The sequence below is a fragment of the Rhynchophorus ferrugineus genome, unplaced genomic scaffold, assembly GCF_030347505.1.
Source record: "Rhynchophorus ferrugineus isolate W39M unplaced genomic scaffold, kcgeb_rfMv2 rfM1, whole genome shotgun sequence".
Lineage (NCBI taxonomy): Eukaryota > Metazoa > Arthropoda > Insecta > Coleoptera > Curculionidae > Rhynchophorus > Rhynchophorus ferrugineus.
This window is the reverse complement of record NW_027472580.1, coordinates 57,506,529-57,523,587: the sequence shown is the minus strand read 5'-3', so window position 1 is coordinate 57,523,587 and position 17,059 is coordinate 57,506,529. Positions and strand designations below refer to the sequence as shown.

General features: G+C 31.2%; 1 protein-coding gene across 2 annotated transcripts in view; it reads left to right on the top strand.

The window, feature by feature from the left end:
* The window catches only part of lov (BTB/POZ domain-containing jim lovell protein), a 640,300-nt gene that overhangs the window by 477,575 nt on the left and 145,666 nt on the right, over positions 1 to 17,059 (top strand). The window lies entirely within an intron of this gene.

The window sequence follows — 17,059 nt, the reverse complement described above, 5'->3', positions numbered from 1 at the left end:
TAGGCAAGAGTGTAAAAATCCGGCAAGGAAAATGATCCCAGTCACGCCAGTAACCAGGCTGGGTAAGACCGGATGTGTTCTGGGATGATCTCCAGATTTGGTCACTCGCCAGTCGGTAGGCTTAATGCCGAGGACCGTGGTTCGGAGCCCACGTTAAACTGTACGTAAAGTCCAGATAAACCGTCGTAAAAAGGAAACTTTAACATATACAAATAGAAATAATTTTTAACGTGTCTCCAAATAATATACAATTGATTTACTTTTTTATTAAGTAGAATGACGTATTACATAGAAAATCTAGTCGCCAAAAACAACACCAAAAAGATTTCCTAAAATATGACTCAGCATAAATCTAATCTAATATATAATTAAAATATAATATTAAGGACCTATATTTAGTGTAATAGTGTATTATGTGTAATGGTGTATTATGTGTATAGTATATAATAAATTATGTATTAACACTGCTGTTTTTCTATTTAATGCACCTACAATACACCAGATTAATTGACTTTATTCTTTTGAGTCTGTCTTATTTTAGTGTTATCCAAGAGTTGTATTACGTCGATTGTGACATGAAAATGGAGTCTCTCCTCATGTCTCATGTCAACTAGGAAACCCACGATCCTCGGCTTTAAGCCCAGCAACTGGCTATTGACCACCTTAGAGACAATCCCAGAAGACATCTGGACTTACCTAGCCTGGTTACTGGCGTGACTGTAGTGGTTATTGCTTATCGGACTTCCCATTGTTGCCTATAAGAACATTTACTATTACAATCACAAAAATAAAGTACATGCATACTCCAGCATTATTCGAACCCGTGGCTATTGCAACAGTAGGAGGATCGCCCTATCGTATTAACCAGTCAGTATTCGAAAGTCTCGGTGTAAGTAACCAGTCATGTAGTATCTTGATGTACCTACAATACTTTACAAGACTTTGTTCTGATAAAGTTATATGGTTTTTATATTTCTATTCGTGAATCATCTAAATAATTGAATTCCGTATGTTCTATAGGCTTCAATACTTGCTTATATAATAAAAAAATATTATCAGTATATAATAATTATTATATATTGATAACTAACAAAATTTCCTTTCATTTTGGTTTATTTTGGGTGTATATTAATTCTAACACCTTTTTCTGAAACAATATCATATTGATCTATTTTGATACTCTTTTTTCCAGCAATTCCCTATTTGTGTACAAGTTTTTTCTTACAAAAAATCCACATAAAAAATTAAAATTAACATTTTATAAAACTTACTGCTTTTGATCTCTTGACGTCTTTTAAAATAACGAAATAGAATCAGTAAATGCGTTAATAAAAACGAGTGCGCTCCGAATATCGCATCCACGGGCCCCATAAGAAATCGTCATGTCGTCCTCCGTTCGCATCTTCACCCTATCCACCCCCTTCACCACCGCCCACCCGACACAATTAGTGACTCACCCTTATCGCTTAATCAAAACCGTTAAAAAATCGCGTCTGCACGCCCCTGTCTGCGCCGAGGTCTCCGTTTTCTTTTCTCCCCTTTCCCACATACTCGCGAACCGGGGTCCCCCTGATTGTCATTAGGACCCGGGGAGAGTTTTAATAAGAAAGTATTGATGTTTTACGTTTTTAATTTATGCATGTATTCGCGCTGGCTGCTGCTACTGCTGCTGCTGCTGCTCGGGACTCGCGTCGCCAAGGGATGGAAACTTAATTCCCCCGCGACAGTGGCGCGACTTTTCTAATGAAACATTTTTCATTAAGACGAAGGAGCGAAGGAATCGAACATGTTGCGGACGAGGGTGGCGGCGGCGGGGCGGGAGGGTATCCGGTGACGGTGTGAGGTAGCGGGGCCGAGCGGGGGCTGTAATGGCGAGAAGAAGGCGGGAGGTGTGGGGGGTCTGGGGGGTCGTTTGAGAAGCGAAAATGAACTCGCGTAGGTTTTTGCCTTCGGATGAGTCATCGATTTCGAATACCGTTTAAAATTCCATTTTACCTTTTCTTTTTATCGACTGGTAGAGGACGGAATCTTCGATTTTGTATCGACGGTCAGGTTGATAGAGGATTTCCATCGAACATACGAGATCCGAATAGCATGCCTTATCAAAGCTGTAAACGATGTATTTTTATACAAGATAAAATATTTAAAAAAAAATTAAACCGAATTCAAAAAATAAATTAGGAACTCACTAAAATGCAAAAAAATAATCAAACTTAGATTTTAACAGAAAAAAAGACGTTTTGAAATAAAATATCTATGTAATAACTAACCGTTAAAAAATTGTGCCTTCCGTCACATTAGCTCAACAATAACCTATATCTGATTATTATAGCTGAATATAAAAAATATGTGAAAATTTTGCAAGTGCCTTTGAAATTTGAGGTTTTCCTTCGATTTTCCCGATTCCCACAACCAGATCCTGACCTGGTTCCAATGGGACTACTTTTGGAGGGCGCTCTTTCGAATAAAAAAATAATTTCGAACATCGGTCCATAATTGACCGAGAAACGTATTTCAGTATTCAGTGTCCACAGAGTATTTCGAGTATGTCTGGCTATTTTTTGGATTCTGGGATTTTTTGGTCTGGATTTTATGAAGATGTATTAGACGTAGTAGGCTTACGATTGCTATTTTTATAAATTTTTGGTCTCTTTTCCACTCTATACACTGACCCTTAGGTACATTTGCAAGCTGTACATTCTCCCCTAAAAACTATTAAGATTTTTCTCCTTTTTACGATGGTTTAAGATTCGAGTTGATTTTCACCAAGATGTCATCTATCCACTTCTTTTCGATATTGTGATGGATGCAAATATGTTTTTAAAACATCATATGATGCTACAGGCTCCTTGATTGAGCTGATATTCGCTGATGATAACACTACATTTTCTGATAGAGATATTGATCCTTTTGGCATTCTTCATGATATAGTTCGCATTTCAGAGCAACATGGCTTGAAAATTAATGAAGAAAATACTATAATATTGGCTATGGACAATTCCACTATTATTGTTGAATGCTCATGTTATTCAATTTAATGTTCAATCACATATTCCAAACGCTTATCTTATCTATGCTCGTGAATAGCTCCGAGACTTGGATACAATTACAGCCTGCTAAATCTGTAAGCTTAAGGTGTTTTAAAGAATTTTTTACTTATTTAAATACAATTTCTTAATGAAAATTCCTCTTTTTCTCCCAAAGTCATATTAAAAATATTATCATTTTTTTAAGATGCGACAAGTAGTACACAGTTCACAAACAAATTCATAGACGCAGATTATAAAATCATAATAAGGAACGAATAATAACATAATAACAACATTTAAATATATTTCTTGATATTATATTTCATGTGTTGATTAAAGATCTTTATTAAGGAAACATATATTATTGAAACTAAAAAATTACTTGATAAGTATTATGGAGACTGTAGCAGTACATAAACAACGATGATGTTCTTTCAAGCGTTCTGGTTCTACTGAATGTTCTGGCTGTGAAAGCAGTTGTTCAGAAAAAACTAAAATATAGTACATTCATAAATTTCTACGGAAATTTGGACACGTATAATTTTTTTTCCAACAACAACCCGCTGAAAAATCACGGCGCAGTTCGGACCCTTTCAGGCGAAATAACAAGAGGTTCTCATATCGGAATGTACCAGTAGATAAACTATGATTTTCTTACAATAAATTTAAATAACATTAGTTTAAATATTAAATCAGTTTATTAAAGAGCAGCCGGTAAAAGCTACCAATAGCAAATAACTTAATGACACTTGCTCTAACATGTTGATGAATAAAACATTCTAAAAAAATTTTAACCTCATTTTTAGATGATTAGATATTTATTAATTATCTTTATTGAACTTATGTGTAATTTAAATAAATTATGACTTTATATTAATAATTCCAAATAAAAATATTCACTGACTTGGGACTAAAAATTTAAACGTGTTACATTAAGTAATACTAAAAATTACACCCTGTAGATTTTTTACTTGTATCGATTTTCCATCTTTCTCTTAAGCATCCGTAAGAACGGAAACGACAATAATTAGTCCGCTAAAAGAAGAACAGATAGGAAACGAGAGACCGGCAGCATCTCTCCAAACTGTATTCTCCACGGAGTATGAAAAAACGAAAAGAAGAAGAAAAAAAAACGAATGTCGCGTCGCGTGAAATTCTATATTTTTCTGAGAAATGTCTTCTTTTTATTTTCCACAGAAGGTAACGTTTTTAATGAATAGAAACTTCTTGTAAAATATATTTACGTATCTGGAAATTAACTTAAAGTCTTTGTTTTCGCAACGGCCGAAACAAAGTTAGGTTATGAATAAAAATTTTTGCCACGGTATAATAGTGACTAATTTGACTAGACTGATCTTAAAGTCACGTATAGTTCTTCCCTATTATGTTGATCTTAACTATATTCAAGATTATTCATGATGATCTATAAAAGTATAAAAATTGTTCACCCTCAGCATTGTCTTCCCACATATACCAATGGTTACCGTATCGTAACATTTTGGAAATTGAGTAAATATTTTTTCCATATTATTTCATAAACTGACATTGCTTCGATAAACTTCGATTCAAATTTTTGTGACTAACGATCATCAAGAACTACTACTATATTTAATGTCTTCATCATTTAGTGTAAACCAACACCGTAAATTTAGTTTCATGATAATTTAATAATGATAATTTAAATAAAATAAATAGTAAATAAATAACAAATAAATAAATAATAATAAATAAATAGATAATATACATAAATTAAGAACTAAAGCATTGCGGAACTGCGGAGTAGGACTAATTCTCCATGACAAAAATTTTCAAGTGATCACTTATACTTAAAATATGTCTTATTATTTAGGACTCTCCGCCAAATATCGCCATAGTTAACGATCAACTGAAGCTGTTCTGACTTTATATAATATAGAACTTCTATTTCTCAGATCGCTTTCTGTGATGTTGATCCACGTTTTTGTTTTCGGACATGTTCGTTGAATCTTCCATCCAAAAAAGTCTATTTCTCCACAGATGTATATGAGGAATTTGTTCATTCTTCATGTACCTCAAACCATTGCAATATGTTTGTCTTATTCTAATATGTAACTGTGTGGTAATCTCAAACTGTAGCAGTGCCTAAATCTCAAAATAATACATAATGATTAACAAGATAAGCGTTCAAAGAGGTGAATTTTACACTCCATTGTAATATTTGCTTTTATCCACACTAAACCTCTTAAGAAAGCAATGGGTACCGTTTAAATTACCTAGTTGAAAACGTAATACTAGATATCAATGATGATACACAACTTCTTGAAATCTTCTGAAATATATCGGATTGACTAGTAGTACTCATAGTACAGCATTCCAAATATGTTTAAAAATGAACTTAAACAGCAAAATGTTGCTGCCTGTGGTAGTCTATTTTAATATTTAATAGAGAGCATGTCTCTTGGAGGCCGAAGATCACATAGGTAGATTTTGTCTCATTCGTTTTAATATGCTGTTTCTGAGTTTTCGAGATTTTCTATGGCTGATATTCATTTTTCGTGTAATTATAGGACTGCAATATTTAAAATATTGATATACAAATAATACTAATAAAGATTTTGTCTTATGTGAGTATTTGAGATCTTAATTAATTAATTAATTAATCTTTTGTAAAAAAGACTTAATTCGCATTAAAGGTCTAATAAAAATAACAATATAACCATATCAGTATCATTATCAATAATAACTATGTCATTAAAAATTTAGTCAATAAATTGCGCGTTTATATGTAAGTTATATATATAGATAATATATAGTTAAATGATGGTTTCTCTTTATTTTTGCCTTTTTATCCTATATAGTCAAGAGCCAAAACGCAGTGTATTCGGTCCAGTATTGTATCACCTACAAATCTAACGACTACAAAAATCACTAATATAGCAAATATACCATATTATGATTTTAGCATATAACGAATCAATTCGAAGTTATATTGAGATAACGAGATATTGCTCGTATAAATCAATGCTGGTCCCATTGGACCCACGGAATCTTTGTATGAGATTCTTCTAACAAATTTAACAGAGCATCATTCAACGGTTTCAAAAAAATTGTTATAGCGTGTTATTCCTCTACTATTACGCGTATAATTGAAAGTGTTTAGTACTTTGAAAGAGTGTAAGTGAATCGGGCAGTTAGTAAACTTATTAAATTAATATGGGTGATGACAGGGAAATAACGCAGACTAAAATGTTGACTACCACACGAGATCACACTGAAATGGTCTTCTATATGCCATATATGTAATACTTATCATAACAAAATACTTATTGCCCATTGGGCAGATTGTTAAACCACTAAGGATACTCAAAAAATTGCGCCTTTCAACTTTTATGAATAACAAAATGTTGCGTTTAAGATTTAATAATAGAAACGAATCTGCTGCTTGGTATTTTTCACACCCAACAGCGAGATACCGCGCAACTTATTCACAGTGTGTTTTGCATGGTGTTAAATAATAGTTTATTTAAATAAATAATGTGAAAGTGTATCTAAATCAATCGGTTGATTGCATCGTTACAGGTTGTTCGTGGAAACCGATGGAACAAAGAAATGCATTTCGGTTGGAATGAGAAAAAACCGCGAAAAATAGCGTCGGCTTTCTTGTCGGTCGCGGCTTTCGATTATTGGAATCACTTCAGCATTATTTTTTTACCAGTTCTAGTGTTGGCGTTACGTATCATTAGAGAATTAATTAAAATCCATACAATTGTGTAAATGTGAAGGATTGGATTTGACGTTCTATCAATTATCATTGAAAACGAATAAAATATGCGTCCTGAACAATACGTTCAGAGTATATTACGATCTAAGATTATCTAAAATTTCTATTACTATATTATAGTTGTTAACCGATTTTGATTTCTAAAAATGTATAATGATATGTGTTAATTTTTAGACTTGACTTAGCTATTTATGTTGCGTGTGATAGAAAAGTTCAGAGAGAGTATTACAAGTAAAGAGTCAAAAAAATCAATAACGATAAAGAAAAGCAAAAAGATAAAACTAATGAAAACTGTTTTAGTTTTTCCTAAAAATCTCCCCGTTGGCCCCTCCAAGATGAAAAACAAAAAGGGAAATGTTATTGTCGAAGATGACAGGAGCGTATAAAGTCATATGAGAAACCGGAAAGATAATAGACAGCATTAAAAATTAAATTAAGTCATTTGTTTAAGATGCAAAAATTAGTGCATAGTTATATAACAAATTCAGACTTTCAGACTATCATGCTTTAGATATTTTTAACGTATGAAAGTTGGACAAATTTCTCACATAGTTCTATTGTAAAATCGACCTTTTGGTTAGTTTAATAGCTGTTTTCGAGAATTAGTGAAGAAATTGGTTTATATTATTTGATCTCCTACAGTATGAGCAGCTATATTGGTTGAAATGTGTGAAATATAAATATATATCACAGCCCTAGCTGAACAGTGAATTTATACCAATCAGAAAGATACAAGAAAATTTTGAAAGAAAACATCGGGAAACATAAGGTTCATATACCCAACAAAAAAAAACAATCTGGAAGCAAGCGGTATAAACAAATTCTACATATGCTTTTATCATCAAGTGACACCAAAGCTAATAGGAGACCTAAAAGTTTACCAGCCTATGATCTAATTTTAAGATACAATAAGCATCAATAATCATTGGATAGATAGGCTTCATTACCATTTGGAAGTTATAAGCACTGATACTTAATGTCGAACTATAATTAAAAAATTAGTAAAATGTTAAACATTGCATTAATCATGTTAATCGATAATAATAATCCTTGATCTTCAAAATAATCATACCAGAGCTTTGCCATTAACCTATACCCTTTCTTAGTAATCACTTTATTAACCAAACGTATTACTTAGGTTTAGAATTTCAATTGCTAATTTCGATACATTTTAGTTTGGGGCTTCAAAATTTTGACTTTTTACAAGACAATTAACATTAATTTCAACACTATAATAAGCAATAATAGTGATAATTTAAACTATTTACTCACTTCATTCATTGTGAATTAAGACCTTTGCAGCTCATCCGTAATTAAAATATGGCTCTTAAAAACATTACTGATAAAATGATAAAAAGTTATTGTCGTTTCCGTGAAAATGTAAAACAACCCCTTTGCAACTAACACAAAGCTATCTTTATTGATATGAAGATAATATTAATAGAATTATTTCCACTGTTGATATACGAATACAAATATAGAATCTGATAGACATAATACAGACTACAGAAGCACTAGAAAATAATGTTCAACATAACTTCATACAAAACATGAGCCATTACTGCAATATCCACACTTATGGGGTTGAGTCTAAAAAAGAGTTCAAAGTGGAACATTGGGGTCCAGATTTTCATTACAGTATTCTTGAACTTGATATTGTATCGGTCATGTGTTTAGGTATAGCTCTCGATTTAAATTTTAATTATAATTAATTAGATTTGATTAATTAATAGCAGTATATTAGGAGAGAAAACGCAAAATAACCAAGAATGAGTATGTATATGTCGTTTTATGATATTACATTACATGATACTGTGTAAATGTACAATTTACTCTATATCAACAACAGCTTTAGTAGTAAATATGGCAGAAATACAGATATTTCAGACAATTTTAGTATATAAAAATCAATGTTTGAATGATTTTTTTCGATGCCTAGTTAAAAAGTTAAACCGATTGCAATGAAACTTTAATGGGTTATACTGCCTACAACCGTGGAAGATTTAGCCCTAAAAATATATTAATGAATGTTATTTTGGTCTCTCCTTTGAAGAAATACAATCAAAAAGATATTTAAATTTTTCTGTATTTCGCAGAACGTGTAATATATAAAAATGTTGTTTGTTTGTCTATATAATTAAGTATTGGAAAAAGCTACTAATCAGTAAAATAAATTAAAAGAATCTTTCTTCAGAAAATCATATCAACAATAGAAGAACCACTCTCAAATAACTCATAGTCTAAGTCATTAGTCTTATGTCTATGTATGAAATGGAAATCCATGAATCAGCATAACATAATATATAAAACTGCTATCAACTTTTCCAAAATAACACGCAGAAATATATAAAACACCAGTGTTTCAGTGAATGTTCTATCTTAGCAGATAAAAATGTATCGATACTCCGATGAATCAACATGAAGTTGTAAGTTATTCGAATGAATCCTCAAGTTCACTTAATTTTTCAGTCATCCCATCGGACGCTAAAAGTTGGTGTGCCGAGATATCAGTTCACGACGACCTTGTAACTGCTCCAGACATTCAGTGAAAAGAATGGTAAACGTCATAATCGAAGTCACAAATAAAAGAAAAATTAAAGAATATGTTGATAAAGGTGCCATGTTTGGATGCATCCGGCATGGATGCTTTCGGTTTACATTGGGAAAACACTGTATCTGGGCTAATATTGAAAAATTGGGGCTTCGAAAAATCATAAACCAATATGTATAAATATATAACATATATCAAAAATAATTAAATAACAACCAAACCAAGCACTCTTATTTCAGCATTTTCAATGCGTTTCGGATACTGCTGGTCTAAAGTAAAAATATATAAACTATTTTCCCTTTATTTCTTACATTATATTAGCACAATGACAATTTCTTATATTTCGTTTTTAGATTTTATTTTTTCGTTATAGCTTACGTGTTTCGGATACGCATTAAAAATTTATAAATTATTGGTAAACTATCTCACTTCTGTAAATCCAGTAAGAATATTCTAATTATATAGTGTATACTATTATCGTTAAAAAATGTTCCCGTGTCTTATTTTAAAAACCTGTAATTAATACTTACAAATATCAGTACACGAGTTGTTACACTCCCTAAAGTGTTCTTTTTCAATAAATTTTACATGAAACCATGGGGGAAACCTCACAAAAAAATATAATTTCTATTTCCTTTTAATTATGGTGGAAGTTATATGGCGGTTATATGGCGTAATATCGAACTCTAATATAATTTAATATTTAAAAGGCAAATTAAATATAAGTTTCATATAAAGAAAGAAAAGTCATGTCAATTATGTTTTTGACAATACCAGCAAATGGGCACATTTAATTTTTCCTTTTAATAAATATTTTTAATTTTTTGAGATTTTGATTAGATTCTGATATATCCTGATATAATTCGGACATAATCTAATTAAAATTAACACAAAAAAATCAGATATCGGTTCATCACCCAAAAAAATTAAATTTAATTATTTCAATATGTCTCTTGTCAAGAAAAACGAGGCACATTTGCTTTAGTAAAGCCGATTTAAATTAAAAATAATTAAAAAATGTATTACCAAAAACCGCAATAATTTTGCTTGACGCAATATTTTGTATTATTTCAAGAACTAAATAAAAATAAATGGCTTTTTTACAACTATTACAGTGTTTAACGATGTTAATTACTATAGTAGTAAGATAAATTTGAAAGTGTGATATAGTTTTTAAATAAATTAAAATAGAAATTAACATATAGTAAAAAATTAAAATTCTATTTTACCATAAAAATCAATTAAATATATTACTACGTGTTGCAATTAATTATTAATGAGAAACTTCTGAGTAATACGTGAGATGTTTGAGAGATGTGTTAATTAAAATCAACACCCTCTAGATGAATTATCTACAAACATCAGGTACTGGAGTGAACAGGTACAACAAAGTAAAAGGTAACATAAACATGCTGGACATAAAGGTAACGTTATTTACTTATTCAATATTTAATACGTTAAAACTATTTTATTCATCATCAAGACCAAAACATACAAAGAGATCATGGATTGGCGGAAGCTTTATGCTAAGAGTTAGCTTTTGATTAGCAATTTATTTCCTGAAATCCACTATACTACTACTTATACCTTATAATATCAACAAGTAGAGTGGTTGGCTACACACGTCGCTAGAGACTTTCATATACCGGCCGTAGCTTGCAACGTACAACTTATTTTATTAATGGTGCTGGAAGCGGCTTATCAATCAGATATCAATCAGAATTATCAGATGTTACAATAATATATGATATAAATATGAGAAAAGCAATATTATTTTTCCTCATGCTGTTATATTTTCAAAGATATTTATTTAGTGAACAATGTCTTATGTAACTAAATTGGTTCGTGTAAAATTGTATATTGCTTTATAATGTTATTTCAGTATTTCCAACAGCTTGCAACTTTCCAGCACTTAGTAGGACCAGACTGTTGCTAGAAGAAACAAACCGCCTAACTTTGGATAACACTGAAACGAGAATATGAAATAAGTGTGTCGGTTTTGGTTGATGGTTATATAAACAAAAGAAAACAGAATATTTAGCCGCAATAGTGATTTAACAAAATTAATAGTAGCATTATGAAGAAATAAACAAGCAATTTACACCCTATATCGATGAACAAACTAACAAATTCATCAAGAATAAATACCCATTTAATTTCAAACTGAATGAATCTCACTTTTAAACTCAATAACTTCAATTGAATAAAAGGAGGAAGGAGAACTAATATTAATTGACCAGCTCCGTTAAAATCTACCTGGAACGCTCTGGCACGACGAGTTAATAATAATTAAAGTTGGAGATTTTATCTGAACGACAGCTCGTAGGCAGATTGGCATAGGGGCCACAGGAACGTGTGGCAATTATATTGAGAAAAACAGGCAACACTGCCCACGCCAACTTAGAAAATTTCGCGTCCGTCTTCCTTGTATAGCGAATGCCATCAGGGCCTTGTTACGATGCAAACCTGCATACATTAGCGCTGAACAATAGCGGAACCTGCGCCTGAATCTTTGTGAACAAATTTATATTTTTTCATTTTATTAATATATATAAAAAATCTAAACCTTAATACATTATGTATATGATCACATAAACATTACTATGATTTAGTGTCCGTTGCTGATGTTAATTTATAAAATACTGTACATATTCGTCACAATTATGTTAATATGTCAAAAATGTGTTTTTAGTGAATAAGCATTCATTCTAAAACTAGAGACTTTTAACTAAATTTAAAAAAACCTTAGATTAAATATGAGTTTAGATTTATTTAAAATTCACCCATTTTAGTTTTGCAATTTTAACCAAGGAACGATTTTAAGGACCAAGAATGGCAATTATAAAATTAACGAACTCGATTAATGCATCATTGGATGCCTAGAGATTAACATTGGAGATTAAAACTTAACGCGAATGCTTGCAAAATGGCTGAAGTTAATATGATTCCGAAACCTGGAAATATTATTGACCAATTTCACTGCTAAAAGTAATATCCAAAGAACTTGAAAAAGATTCAAAATTTGACCAGGTACATAGAATCACAGACTTTATTGAACGGACCTGCAAAGATAAAAAGATTACTTAGCTATATTCTTGGACGTATCGCAAGCCTTCGATATTGTTTGGCATAAGAGATAAATTTATGTATAAACTGGTCCATATGTCACCTAAGCAATACGTTGAAACTTTTAAACTGTAGGAGTTTAAACCAAGATGATCAGAGTTAAACAAGAAGGAAATTATTGAACAATATAAGAAACAAACGTAGCTAGTACCACAAGGTAGTGTTTTGATCCTCTTCTACTCTATACATGTGGTATGGCAGAATTAGAAAATTCTACTGTGGTTACATTTGCTGATAACCCTAGTAGTATTTGTTAACGTAAACAATAGCGAAGAAGCAACCAGAAAACTGTAACACATAAGTAATAACATAAATAGACTCAGAGAGGTAGAATAAAAGTTAATTAGAATAAACCATTGCTTATTGAATTTACCTACAATACGATAATACTTGGCGCAAAACTTCGTTGGATAGAGTATATCCAAAATAAAAGAAAAAAACTCCAATTTAAATACAAGAATAACTATATTGGTTATTTGGAAGAAAATATAAATAAACCGTATATAATAAGTTTCTCTTGTACAACCAAAAACTAAAACCTACATCTTCAGAATTCAGTTATGGAATATTCTGCGAGAAGTAACGTCAACCTAATACAAATATTTCATAATAAAGTACTGAAAAGTATTGTAAATGTACTCAGATACTATAGCAACAATTACTTACACCAAAACCTTTCTATTCCAATTTTCAAACAGGAAATTAAAAAATTCGCAACAAGAAATGAAAAAAAATCAACTCCCATGAGAATGCCGAAGTGCTGTAATTCTTGAAAAGAACCAAACCGTGTGATCTTGTGCATGCCACTGAAAAGTGATATTTCATTAGCGACTAACTAAAGGATAATGGGTTATCCTAGAAAAGTACCTACATAGTAATTTAATATAATATTAATTTCTGAAGTTAATGTATGGTAGTTATTACAACAATGAAGTTTTATTTAATCGTCAGAATAAATTATAGAACGTCCAAGTGTAGCTGAATATGCAAATACTTTAAAATGATTAATACATTATTGCTAGTCGTTCTCCACTAACCCATTTACAATAACTTAAAACTAAGTACATATCCAGAATGACCGATTGGTTCTTATTTGCTATTTAGCATGTGGCTGAACATTATCATACATGAGGATGACTTTTCGCTCATTACTCGGTATTGCTAGTACCTTTGCAACAGTATCTCGTTAATTATGTTCAATTGGCGTAGGTAGATATCTGCAGAAACAAGTTTATCCGCTTGTAGCAACTCGTAATACACTAGACCTAGTTGATTCTACCATACACGCAGCAAACCTTTATGGCTACCACCTCGCTATTCATCTTCCTCGCTTATTCTTGGAGTCATCCATGAATTTTGTATTTTTTTAACCTTTTTTGCCTGCAAGCAATGAAATCACTATGTTGAATCTAACTAAATAACTAAATAAATGATCTTTGAATATGTTTATATCATAGTTTATATATTTATATATTTATACTAATATTATAATTAAAATTTGTCTTTAGAAAATTATTACTATTAATGATTTTTACAAGGAAATATCTGCAGATGTAATATGAGTTTTAAAGCTCACAAAAATAATTGGTAGATAGAAAGTCGCATACAAATGTTATTCTAAGAATTCCAATTAAAACGGCATCTTCAAGTAAAATGAACATATTCCAGTACATTAGTTACTTATCATTTGTTCCGTATTATCGGCCCCTTTCTGGGAATGACCATAAAACAAACAAATAACATACCTGGTACCGGGTTTACCCCGTCAATTTCCATTGAGTTACCTGTTCCTGTCCAACATATGGGTATTTGTCAAATTTGCGATGACCCTAATCCGATTGATATATAGCTCCGTAGTCCGTGCCGTGGCGTCAATGGTCAGGTAGACAACCGTCGACGATGCTATCTGTATACATGAGGCACCATTTCTTTCTATTATTTGGCATAGGGGTTTCTTGTTTCCTGTTGTAAAAGTTCGGCGGCGTATTAGTCTGTTGCTTATTCTGAAAACACCTTTTCTGTAGAGAAATCATAAAACAGTGTAAAAAATGTTCACTCTAATAATAAAAAATCTTAAATTATACAACACACCAATACAGAAAAAAAATGTATTTATTAATATTAGAGGTATAACCGATATTCCAAAAGTATAGTTACCAAAAACATAACACACCGGCTTGATATTCCCCTTTTAAGATTGTACATAAATGCTTCTGTTACGTAAACATTAATTTCATCGGAATTTATAGTTTCTCTCAAAAATAAAGAATTAAGTACCGTCTTTTATGGAACTATTCTCATTTGTCGTCGAAATAGGTGTTTTGTATATTTAAAATCAAAGGTTTTTAAGTTTTCTTGATGAAATTAAACCTTCTCATACTCATGTGGATATATTTGATATAATTTTTAATATTTAACTATTCTGAATAATTGACTATTAACAATTATTCCCTATTAAATGTATTGAAATAAGTATTGGTACTTTATGGGAATCTCAAAATATAGAGTTACACTCTTTATAGCCTTTTAGTAGATAATTTGAACCTCTGGATACATAAGCGACTTTCATCTATATCTACCCAGCTGACCATTGATCTGATTTTGATGTGATGATAATTAGTTTTAAATTCAATTTACCATTCATGTATGGTTAATTTTCACGCAACTGAAATGATTCTATGTTATTCCAATCAATTCCAAAATTAGTTAACAATTTTAAATAATTGCATTAAAGATCAAATACTTTACCTCTTATTTATTCTTATATTGAAATCTTCATTATGATTTAATAAAAAGCGACTATTTTCCTTTGACTATTGTTATATATTATAACCCATTTGTGTTAATTTTTAGGTCATAAAAACATAAATTAATGAATATCCAAAACCTAAACTTCGGCGATTATAATAGAACTTACAAATACAGTGGAAAAATCGGACTAATAATATTCAAAAGAACTTAATAAATATTTGATATCTGTTAACTGATATTTGAAAACTTCTATATAGACAAAATATTGCATGTATTTTGATCATTTTTACACTTTGGATGTATATAGATATAGATAGATATTAATCAGAATATGACCTTGAGGAAATACCATTAAATCATCGGCCCAATTCCGCATTTCTTTGGCATTTTGAGGCCGTGTACCTTGTCCCGGTAAATACTCTTGGTGCAGCAGAACTCCCCATTCGTACTTCAACGGTATATCCTACAAAATTCTCACAACGTGGGCCGTGCGTTGTCAGGTAAGAGGAAAATTTTGCATCTATTACTCGTTATTGCAGTTTCTTTTTTCGGAATAATACGTTATTCAAGTTGTATTCAAATGACGTCGACAATACATTCAATAGCAATTTCATTTATTTTATATTCTGTATGGTTAACTCTCCTGGACTAAGCTAAGACTATTTGCACTTAGGATTATCGTAGTATATCCATTTCTCATCGCCAGTCACAATACACCAGAGAAAACACTTCTTCTTTTGCCTGGCAAGCGGGGATATTGGTACGTTGAAACATGCCAGCACTGTAAAATGGCTGAAGTTATTATGATTTAGAAACCTGGAGAGTAGACAGAACAAAATCTAATACCTGCTAGATATTATTGAAAAAGCGCACGAAGAAAAATCAGTCTGCTGATTTATCTCCTTCATTTATTCCAACAGTGAGAAAAACAATAGAATAGACAAAAAATAGACCAAATGCTATTTATTTCTCATCAGAATATTTACCTTTTATATTTATTTGTTGGAAAGTATTCCCTATTACGTTTTTTATATTATTTTTTATCCCAAATAACCTTTTTGGTTAAATTAATAATGATTATTATTTATTAATAAGAAAGTTAAATATTAGGATAAATAACCAGGAAGATCATAATACTGCTGTATATACATAACAACACTGTAACTACTGTATTTCTTATCTATTTCTTTTGGCACTATGTAATATTAATTTTTCAATTCCTGATTTACCAGTGGTTTTTCTCCATTTCTTTCTTATTTCGTTGTTGTTCTTTTATTTTGTTGTTGTTGTTTTTCTTATTTTCTCCTAACGCTGTTACTATATGATCTGCGATAGAGCTAAAACCTTAGTTAATTTGTAGTAAATACGTAATTAACATATAAATAAATATTAAGCAAAAACAATATATAACTAGATAAACCTTAGCCGAGCCATCTTCCTTTCCTCTTGCTGAAATTCTTGTATCAGCTTCCTAGCAGCAACGCGTCAAATCCCCATCAATATCATCATCGCTACCTATTACCTCAAAAAGCCACATAGACCGGCTAGCAATATTTTACATGAGAAAGAAATTTTTATAATATTCTTTTAACTTTTTAATGTCGTTCTCTATGATTTTAAATGTTATTTAATTAAATAAATCAATAAAAACGAATACATTGTTCTTCCTGCTAATGTCGGACATAAGTTCTACCCACACCTTCCTTCTTACGCCAGATGAAAAAGTAATGCAATCAGAATTCCACTGCAGCCATACTGTACATCTGCGAGCTCCGATTTTTCCTTATACATTAATTACATGCAAATTCCTCCCGAGGACCTAGCGGCCGCCATCTTCCAACT